Source organism: Bidens hawaiensis, unplaced genomic scaffold, assembly GCF_021521415.1.
Source record: "Bidens hawaiensis isolate Kalapana, Puna unplaced genomic scaffold, B.hawaiensis_p1.1 tig00010461_1, whole genome shotgun sequence".
Taxonomy (NCBI): domain Eukaryota; kingdom Viridiplantae; phylum Streptophyta; class Magnoliopsida; order Asterales; family Asteraceae; genus Bidens; species Bidens hawaiensis.
The window spans coordinates 378,663-389,915 of record NW_027491796.1 but is presented as its reverse complement, the minus strand read 5'-3'; positions in this window follow the sequence as shown (position 1 = coordinate 389,915).

Here is an 11,253-nt window from a genome sequence, read left to right as displayed (position 1 = left end):
CACAAGATTAGAGGAATTCCAGCAGAGGTTTCAGCATTGAGGGGTCGAGGGTTGAATAACTCCTTACCTGGCCGCCTGGCGCTCAGGACCTCGTGGCCTGGCGGGTAGACCTCCACGAACCGATCCGCCGTCTGTTCAAGGATGGGCAACTCGTTCTCATCTAGAGCACGAGTACCCATCCGAGCGGGACTATCAGCCTCCCGCGGATGCAGGAGCGACTGCAAGTCGTTCCCCTCTGAAACAAAAGAAAAACAGTTAGAAGACAAACCTATATAAACAAAGAAGACAGAGCATACCGTAAGGGAAAGAGTTCAAACCGTATTCGAGGACGATGGGAACCTGTGACGCCTCCTTCCACACCCGGATCATCCCAAGCATCACCATCCCAGACTCCGCAAAGCGGTATACCGGAGTCTGGACCCGGGAGATCTTGGCGAACCACTCCGCCTCCTGGTAGTTGAGGGCGTGAAGGGCGGGGAGTGCTCTCCCATTCTTAAAGGTCATCGCAAGGGGGATGACGCGAGCAGAGATATAAAAAAACTCACGCTTCCACGACCGAAGACTGCGCTCGGTAGCGCAGATCTTCAACCCCTTGATCCGATTGACCAAGGTGTACCACCCCTGGATGCACCTCCAAGAATAGAAGGTCATCAACCGGTCAGCATGGGGCTCCACGCCCAAAATGAGGCACACCCACTCAAAGTGGCGGATCTTGGCGATCGCCATCGGGTGTACCTCCGTCAGATGCACGCCGTGCCTCTCCAAGACACGGTATACAAACTTCGTCAATGGGAACCTGAGATTCCCATAAACGAAGAATGCAGCGTACACCCCTATCTTGCCCTGGGGGGCATCGTACACCGTTTGGTGTGGCTCCGGAAACTCAGGCTCGAACGACCCAAGCATGAACTTCCGGACGACGTACCGATACAGGTCAGCCGGAAGAGCACACTGGCACTCGCCAGCTGTACTCTTATCGTCCTTATCAGAAGTGGACGAAGGATTCTCGACGAACACGTCAGACTCCTCGGCAAAAGAAGACATGTTTGGATGTACAGAAAAACGATTTCAGAAGAATGCTCGACGGAATAGTGAGTATTCGCCGGAAATCGTTTAGAAGATGAAGAGAAGTGAAAGTGTGGATTGCAAAGGACCCTCTCCCCCTTTATATACTCATCGCAATTAATGCGATGAATTTAATGCGGAAGAGAGAGAAATCGCAGGTGCAATGAAACTATGACACGTGGCAATGAGCAAGCTGGCAACAACTGTTGAAAGGACGCGTGCCATTAATTTTGCGGCCACGCGCCCGAAAATTCGCGCCCACGCGCCTGAAAAAGCGCCTGGAATGACCATATACTGTCACGTCGCCATAACTTCCTGCACGTCCTGACACTGTCAGAAGAAACCGTCGGACGACGTTTCAACAGTTTGGACTGTTCTTATCCTTTCACCAACTCTTCGAATTTCAAAATTTCAAAAAGATTCAAAAGTAAGCGGGAAAATACCCCTTACCTTGGCAACCAAGTAACTATAAGACAGGTGCGAGTACAGTGTTAAGGCAAAACCCTTCACATACTTAGCACCCGCAGGGAATTGACGCCAGGAATACCTTGGAAGTAAAGTAACCGTAAGACGAGTGCGGGTACAGTGTCAAGGCAAAACACTTCACATACTTAGCGCTCCGCAGGGAATTCAAACCAAGAAGGATCTTCTGGGCCATGCTTGCGGAAACGGGAATAACATCCCCGCATAGCGGGAACGTCGAGAACTATATTGTTTGAAACTCCAAGATGGAATTGGTGGTTTTAACATAATTGATCACTATGTTCAAAACTACCAAAACCTCATGGAGAATCCACACAAGTGGGACTCAACGCTCCTGACTTGCGAGGAGGTTACAGACCTACCCGCTTCATACCCAAAGATCAAGCAGAAAAGTCGGGAATTTCTGCGTGACATTAGGAAAACCGCGGGAAGAATCCCCACGGAAAACCTTAAAACTAAAAACTCTTTTCAAAACCCCTTGCTAAAGTCCAAAAGTTCACCTCACTTATTAATAATTCATGAGAAGAACATTGGACTGGGGGGACTTGAAGAGGTAGGTCCCAGCAGAGCCCAGTTGGAGCCGCAAGACTCACCTTGAAGAGGGACGTCTGCGCAAGGACCAACTGCTTCCGCAGGACCCACCATGCTCAGAGAAGACCTTACGCGCAGTACGCCAGCTGTTCCCGCAGGGAAAGCCTCCCAATGGTGAAGTACCCTGCTTGTTCCCGCAGCTGCGGATACAAGCCATCAGGGAAGGCTACCCGCACTGATAGCAAGGTTACACGCACAAGGCACTAACTCGATACTTCAGTAATGTCACCTGAAGGAATGAGCAAGGCGGGAATACTCCCGCCCAAATGAGCCAGTCCGTATGCTTCTGGAAGATCTTTTGTACTATACCTGCCAAGGTATGGGCAGAATAGACGATCTGACCAAAACAGCCCATGAACCAATCACAGGGTGACAGCTCACCGACAACAGTACGAGGAGGAGCACCCTCTAGTACTGTTTGTCACTATTAGCCGCTGCCTACTCACCAACCCTCACTGTAGGACGTGCGTAGCCTACAGTTGGTGGAACAGTGCATAGCCGGCAGTAAAGGAACAGTATACAGCCGGCCTTGTCACTATCGGCCGCAGCCTATCCACCAACCAGCATGGCTTGTGCGTAGCCCACTGTTGGTAGGACAGGGATACTATTCAGCCGGCCGTACCTTCTTGGAAACCTACCTTCGGCTATAAATACTCCAACACCTTGGAATGGTAAGGACATCATCTGCTATCTCATTATCTTATCTTCTCTAGCAATCTCTTAATATACACTTATATTCAGAGCAATCTAGTCTGATTCTCACGCCGGAGGGTGGTCACAAGGAGGAACCCCCCCTTCTCAGTGACGAGCTTACGGTGTCTGTTTTGCAGGTCACATGAAGAACAACTTTCTTTGCTGGACCTCATCCTCGTGGGAAACATCTATTTAACCCCCAGATAGTCCGTAATCTGCCCGGGGTCACTTAGTGTTTCTTCATTACCTAATGTAAAAGTACCAACATTGTCACACCCTCAAAATCCACTAACGGAGTTTTACCGTCAGAGGGTGTGAACTGGCAGGATCGGAATCATTAGTTATAATCAAACCAAAGAAAAACGTTTAAATGTAAATGTGCGGAAGCGTAAAACCTTAATTCAAAAGTTACGTCACGCAGGACGACTTAAAACCAAATGTAACTGTTAAAATTAAGTTTGCAGAATATAAGTATTTTCGTTTAATGCATGCTCCTAAACCGCGCGCCCGCCTCGGCTACCTGAGAATAACATACTAAAAGTGTCAACACAAGGTTGGTGAGTTCACAAGTTATATAAGATAAATCGTTTAGCGTTTTGCGTAACCTCGTTACGGCGTTTAAGTGTGCGTAACCACGTTACGACGTTTAAGTGTTGCGTAACCACGTTACGGCGTTTAAGTGTTGCGTAACCACGTTACGGCGTTTCAGTGTGCGTAACCACGTTACGGCGTTTAAGTGTTTTGCATTACCAGATAGTGTTATGTTAAATTATATATCGATAGGTAGCTAATCTATACAACAAGTATCGCTAAGTGGTTCGCGACCGAAGCTGACTGTTTATCAAGTGCCCGTCACCAGGTCAACCCAGACCATGGTAAGTGTTAGCCAAAATTACACCCACTCAACCTCCAGTTGAGCTTAGCGTCGGGTGGGGTTTGTCAAACCCAGTAGTACTACTCAACAGTGACTCGCTATTCCAAATATTAACCGGTCCGATGTGTGGGACTTCAAATGTTACGTTTGCCGCTTAGCCTTTACAAGTGATATATAATTTATAACAAAATCTTAAATATGCGTTTATCTCAGAAAATACGTTTATCGGAGTATGTTATCTCCCCCAAGTGAAAAACGTTTGAAAACAGTTCAAAGAGCGGGGTAAGTGAAACTCACTGTTTGCGAAGAATATCCCGATCTAGATCACCAAGTGATGTGCGTCGTAGAAACTCTCTAGCGTTCTAAATAACAAAGAGATTTTCTAAGTATCGGTACGTTTAACGAGTCTCTAGACTCGGCACATAATACCTATGCACGTAACAGATTTCGTGTTTCGTTTGTGAATTGTGTGTGACTTAAACAAGTACAATTGTGATACGATACATGAGTGAGCAATTACTTTCATATCACGTACTAATAACATACTTTACTAGCAATTATCCCCGTAAGGGCATTTTGGTCAACAAACAAAGATTAACTAACCATTATTCCCCATAAGGGCAATTTGGTCAATTCATGGAAATCAATTAACAACTATTCTCCGCAAGGGTATTTTGGTCAAAACACAACAATTATATAAAAACTATCATATTTCATGCATTTTTACACAACTCAGCAGCTAGTTTCATTATGACATAATTTTTACTTGAAAGATTGCACTAGTTCACCGATCATAACGTCTCAATTAATTCACCAAAAATCACCACAGAAGCATACATATCTTAGGTTTCCAGAACATATTTTATCTTATTTTTATTCCACATATTTTTCTTATAATGACCAAAACATTACAGCAAACTCATATCAGTCAGATTCATGCGCAACAAAATGTTATTTGCAATTCCCGTTAAACGAAAAATCCAATAAATGCAAGACCACTTGGGTTTGGTTCCTAACTCAATGAGTCAACTTCCAGAAGTGGAACCAACCCAATTGGTCTCGTAGTTCCTGAGATATAACATTTACAACATAACCTAACAGCAGGTCTAGCAGCTCAGCTTTGCACCACGTTTTTGTAAAATCATAAAAGTACACTTATACTTGTCCAAAAATTTCAAACTTATACTTCATGAAAACTAGACTCAACCAATTTTCACGTTTACTGCAGTACCCACAATCTCCACCAATTTTCACGTTTACACTTCGTTACAGTCACTTGAACATCGTACACACATTCTGTCCAGATTCTGTTCACATCAAAACTCAACAATTTCACTAGCCATGGATCACAAATAAGTCATATAACATGCTAGACACTAATACTACTATCCATGCATCTCAATTACACCATACATACAAGATTAGGGTTTGTGTTTTAACTCAAATCAAAGACAACAATGAATCATGCAACAACATCAATCTAGTTATCAATTCATTATCCAAATAACAACAATCATATTAGCCATATACATTGACACAATCGGCTGCCTAGGGTTTATACTTAACCCATTAAACATCAAAATTAAACAAAAAGGAGGTAAGGGATGATTAAGTATACCTTCCTAGCACCTAGTTCTTGGATTAATCACTTGATTTGATGTGTGTATGTGTGTGTTCTTGTGGACGGCAGCCGTGAGGGAGCAAGGAGGGAGGCCGATCGGTCTTGTAGGTTAATAATAATAAGTTAGGGTTTAGTGTTAAGGTTATATTTATAATAATACAAGTTACACTCTAGTCCCTAATCTTTCAAGTGTTACATCTCTAGCCTAAACTAGTTGGTTCTTGTTTCTTGTTTAACATTCCACATAACAATCAAGTAACACACATATATCTAACACATAATTATCACATAATTAGTGTTTTGACGTTTGTCGTTTATTTATCAATCGTTCGCGTCAACTCGTTTGCGTTTCGGTGCAAATCCCGAAAGACTACACATGTAGTAAGTGTTAAGCGTCATTTAAACCATAGTTTAAATGTAATGAAGTGTGCGTTATAGATTCAACGATCTTAAAGTTTGAATTGACGGAGTTGAGTTAACGGGGTTAACCTGAAATTGACGATTGTCACATCATTCCCATGTTAAAGAATTTTCGTCCCGAAAATTTGAGTCAAGTCGTGATGAGTGTCTGAAAAAAGTAAGAAAAATTTTCAGTTTGTCATATCATCCCCTAGTAGAAAGAAATTTCGTCCCGAAATTTAATTCATACCTCCGGTGATGTTTGACGGTTTGCCGGGTTTCGCGGTTTTCGGTGTTTGGTTAGCCCTTCAAAAAGGTGAGGATACTTTTTCATCATGTGATCCTCGCGTTCCCATGTGAACTCCGGTCCACGTCTCGAGTTCCAACGAACCTTAACGATTGGAATTTTGCTGTGTTTGAGCGTTTTGGTTTCCCAATCCAAAACCTCGACTGGTTCCTCAATGAACCGTAACTGTTCATCAACTTGTAGTTCCTCCAAAGGGACTACTTGGGTTTCATCAGATAGGCATTTCTTCAAATTTGATACGTGGAATACATCGTGTACGCCACTGAGTTCTGTTGGTAGGTCCAGTCGGTACGTCACCGGACCAATGCGCTCAGTTATCCGGTACGGACCAACATACCGTGGGTTGAGTTTGTTTCGCTTCCCAAAGCGAACCACACCTTTCCAAGGTGAGACTTTGAGTAACACCCGATCGTTCACTTGAAATTCGAGAGGTTTTCGGCGCTTGTCGGCGTAACTCTTTTGGCGATCTCGTGCTGCTGCCATGCGATTTCGGATTTGAACAATCTTTTCCGAGGTTTCGAGTACCAGTTCCGGACCAGTGATTTGGCTATCACCCACCTCTGCCCAGCAGAGTGGTGATCGGCACTTCCGTCCGTACAGCGCTTCAAACGGCGCTGCCTTAATACTTGCGTGGTAGCTGTTATTATACGAAAACTCTACCAAGGGTAAGTGGGGTTCCCAACTTTTTCCGAAATCTAAGACGCATGCACGCAACATATCCTCCAGGGTCTGAATAGTCCGTTCACTTTGCCCATCCGTCTGAGGATGGTATGCTGTACTCATATCGAGACGGGTGCCCAGTGCGCTTTGCAGCGACTTCCAAAAGTGCGAGGTGAAACGAGAATCTCGATCGGAAATGATCGAGACAGGCACTCCGTGTCTAGACACCACTTCTTTCATGTATACTCGAGTCAGTCTTTCCATTTTGTCTGTTTCTTTAATCGCTAGGAAGTGTGCCGATTTAGTCAACCGGTCAACGATCACCCAGATGGTATCGCATCCCGTCGGCGTCTTAGGCAAACCCGTAATAAAATCCATTGAGATGTGTTCCCATTTCCACATTGGGAGTTCCGGTTGTTGCAGTAGACCAGATGGTTTCTGGTATTCTATCTTGACTCTGGCACAAGTCAAACATTTGCTCACGTAGGTGGCAATGTCGGCTTTCATGTTCGGCCACCAGTAAAGTGCCTTTAAATCATGATACATTTTATCTGAGCCAGGGTGGATAGAATATCGGGACTTGTGAGCTTCGTCCATCACTAGAGTTCTCAACTCTCCGTATCGTGGAACCCAAATCCGGTTCTCAAAATATCGGACCCCGTCCGATTTGGTTTCAAGTTGCTTGCTCATGCCCCGCATGAGTTCCGATGGAAAATTATCACCTTTCAAAGCTTCCAGTTGCGCATCGCGAATCTGATCGGGTAAGCTGGCATGAATCGTGAGTTGCAATGCTCTCACCCGTCTGGGTTTATCTGTTTCTTTTCTGCTGAGGGCGTCAGCCACCACATTGGCCTTGCCAGGGTGGTACTTGATGGCACAATCATAATCTTTAAGCAGCTCGACCCAACGACGCTGTCGCATGTTCAGCTCCTTCTGATCGTAGATATGTTGGAGACTCTTGTGGTCGGTGTAAATGGTAAACTTGGTGCCGTACAAGTAATGCCTCCATATCTTAAGAGCAAACACCACAGCTCCGAGTTCCAAATCATGGGTCGTGTAGTTCTTCTCGTGAACCCGTAGTTGTCTAGAGGCGTAGGCTATAACCTTCTCGAGTTGCATCAGCACACAACCGAGACCTTGTATAGATGCGTCACAGTGTACCTCAAAATTTTCCGTTCCCTCGGGGAGGGCTAAAATAGGGGCGCTACAAAGCTTGGTTTTCAACAGTTGAAAAGCGGATTCTTGCGCGTCACCCCAGTTGTACTTAGTGCCCTTGTGAGTCAAAGCGGTGAGGGGTTGAGCAATCTTTGAAAATCCCTCGATGAAACGCCGGTAGTAGCCAGCCAGTCCTAGGAATTGTCGCACCTCAGTCGGAGTCTTAGGTGCTTCCCAGTTTTTGATGGCCTCTACCTTACCGGGATCGACATGGATACCATTCTCGTTGATCACATGTCCTAAAAAGTGAACCTCGCGAAGCCAAAATTCACATTTCGAGAGTTTAGCATACAGTTGTTCCTTCTTCAGTAGTTCCAGAATTATCTTTAAGTGCTCTTCGTGGTCAGTCTCGTTCTTGGAGTAGAAGAGAATATCATCAATGAAAACAATCACAAACTTGTCGAGGTACGCCTTGCATACTCGATTCATGAGATCCATAAATACAGCTGGCGCGTTGGTTAGGCCAAAAGGCATAACCGAAAACTCGTAGTGACCATACCATGTTCTGAAAGCCGTCTTTGAAATATCTTCTTCGCGCACTCTCAGCTGGTGGTAACCGGATCGTAGATCGATCTTCGAGTAGTAACTCGATCCCTGAAGCTGGTCAAACAAATCATCAATTCGAGGTAAAGGATAACGGTTCTTGACCGTCACCTTGTTCAACTCCCGGTAGTCGATGCACATTCGGAAAGTCCCGTCTTTCTTTCGGACAAACAAGACAGGGGCTCCCCATGGCGATGAGCTAGGTCGGATAAAACCTTTATCCAACAAATCTTGCAACTGAGTGGACAACTCCTGAAGTTCTGCCAGTGCGAGTCGATACGGGGCTCGTGCTATGGGTGCTGCACCGGGTGTCAACTCGATTTGGAATTCGACTTGACGAATAGGAGGGAGTCCGGGCAAATCCTCCGGGAAAACTTCCGGAAAGTCTCGCACAACCGGTATGTCTTCAATTCGTTTCTCCTCCGCGGGTTTCTCAACAATCTGCGCCAAAATTGTCGGATGACCCTTTCGTAGATACTTCTGTGCCTTCAAAAGGGTAATGACGCTGGTGGTCATGCCGCTTCTCTCGCCTCGGACCGAAATGATCTCGCCGGAAGGGGTGGTAATATGGACTATCTTATCATGGCATATAATCTCCGCTCGGTTCTCGGATAACCAGTCCATGCCGACAACGACATCGAAACTACTAAGCGTAAAAGGAATAAGGTCGATGTCAAAGACATGACCTGACAGTTTCAACTTACATCCCGCAAGTATATGAGTTGTTACTACAGTTTTACCGTTAGCTAATTCAACAGGAAACTTAGCGTCTAACGGGGTTGGAGTAAGGTCTAAAAGTTGGCTAAAAGTTTTTGACACAAAACTCCTATCAGCTCCAGTGTCAAACAAAACAGAAGCAAAACAATCGTTTACAGGGAACTTACCAGACACCACATGCGGATCATTGCGGGCTTGACCCGATCCAATCACAAACGCTCTTCCTTTGCCATTTCCTCCACCATTACTGCCACTTCCATTACCCCCATTATTGTCATTCTGTTTCAGCTTGGGGCAATCCTTCCGGAAATGAACTTCCTGTCCACATTCAAAACATCCCTTAGTCGTCATCGGTGGCTTAGGAGCACCCTTCGCCGCAAGGTCAACTCTACATTCCTTCGCTTGGTGACCCATCTTTCCGCATCTTTGACAGTTGACACGGTCACACTGACCAACATGATGAAAGTTACACCTGTTGCACTTTGGATATTTCCCAGCATATCCGCTCGAAACCTGCCCGCTACCGTTGTTGTTGTTGTGATTCTGAGTGTTGAAACTCCGAGTAAATTCGGGCTTACGGTAGTGGTGTTGCGGTGGGAGGTTTGAGGATGAAGATCTGGTGTTGTCAAACTTTCTCTTCCCGCTGTTCGGGTTGCTGTTGTTGTTACTGTTGCTGACGTGGTCATTACTCGGGTTGTCACGGGCTTTAACAGTCGAACCCCTCGGTGGTAACGCACCCTGGGTCACAGCCTGATCCGTCAGTTTGTGAGCCAAACGGATCGCTTGCTGGATCGTGGCTGGTCTGGAAGACGTCACCATACCCTGAATCTGTGGTGCTAACCCATCAATGTACATCTCTATCCTCTTGCTCGGCGGATCCACCATCCGCGGACACATCACAGCCAACTCGTGCGAACGAGTAGTGTAGGCTTCAATCTCCGAACCCACCATCTTCAACGACCAAAACTCCGACTCTAACTTCGAAATTTCCTCCCTCGGACAGTACTCCTCTTCGGGATCTTCTTCAGGTTCTACTTCAGGCTCTGCCTCGGGCTCGGCCTCAAGCTCTGCCTCAGGTTCTGCTGCGTTCTGAGCAAGTTGCATTTGTAGGTCATCGCAACGCTCGAGTGCTATCTCGGTTCGGGTCCTTGCTTCTTGGAGTTGCTCTTGCAAGTCTATCATCTCGGCTTGCATCTTCATCATAACCTTCGTTTGTTGCTCACTAGTCTCTTGCATTTCTTTCATTGCCGCTGCCATGCGGGCAATCTCCTCCTGAGTCTCGGTTCCGTCTTTAAACAGTCTGGAAACATTTTCTCTCGTGTAGCGCATGTAACCCACATCACGCTCCAAACAAGAAACGACAGCTGCGAGAACTCGCTCCACAGGTTCGGTTATGGGTGGTAGAGTGTTAGGGTAAGCAGGGTGGTTCGGGTGAGGCAATGGGGGAGCTTGTTCACGGTAGACCATACGTCTGATCATGTTGGGGTACCAATCCCAGCTAACGTCGTTTTCATACAGGCCTCCGGATAGGCGGTACCTCTTCGGTGCAGGAGCTTTGAGTTCCGGGACTACACGGGGTGGCGAGGCAGTAGGTAACTGCGGTTCCTTCCCGTGAGCATGCGTCATCGAATCAGATGATGATGAGGGTGGCGTCGTCATTCCTACAGGTAAGCCGTGTATATGCGCGCGTATGAGTGAAAGAGGTAAAGAAATAAGATTTCAAGACTACACAAACCTATGCAGTGTGTATCATTATAACTAATGGGTCGTCGCGGTTATAGTCTAGTATGCATGCAGCTTCTAGTTCGCTATAACCAATGGCTCTGATACCAATCTGTCACACCCTCAAAATCCACTAACGGAGTTTTACCGTCAGAGGGTGTGAACTGGCAGGATCGGAATCATTAGTTATAATCAAACCAAAGAAAAACGTTTAAATGTAAATAGGTGCGGAAGCGTAAAACCTTAATTCAAAAGTTGCGTCACGCAGGACGACTTAAAACCAAATGTAACTGTTAAAATTAAGTTTGCAGAATATAAGTATTTTCGTTTAATGCATGCTCCTAAACCGCGCGCCCGCCTCGG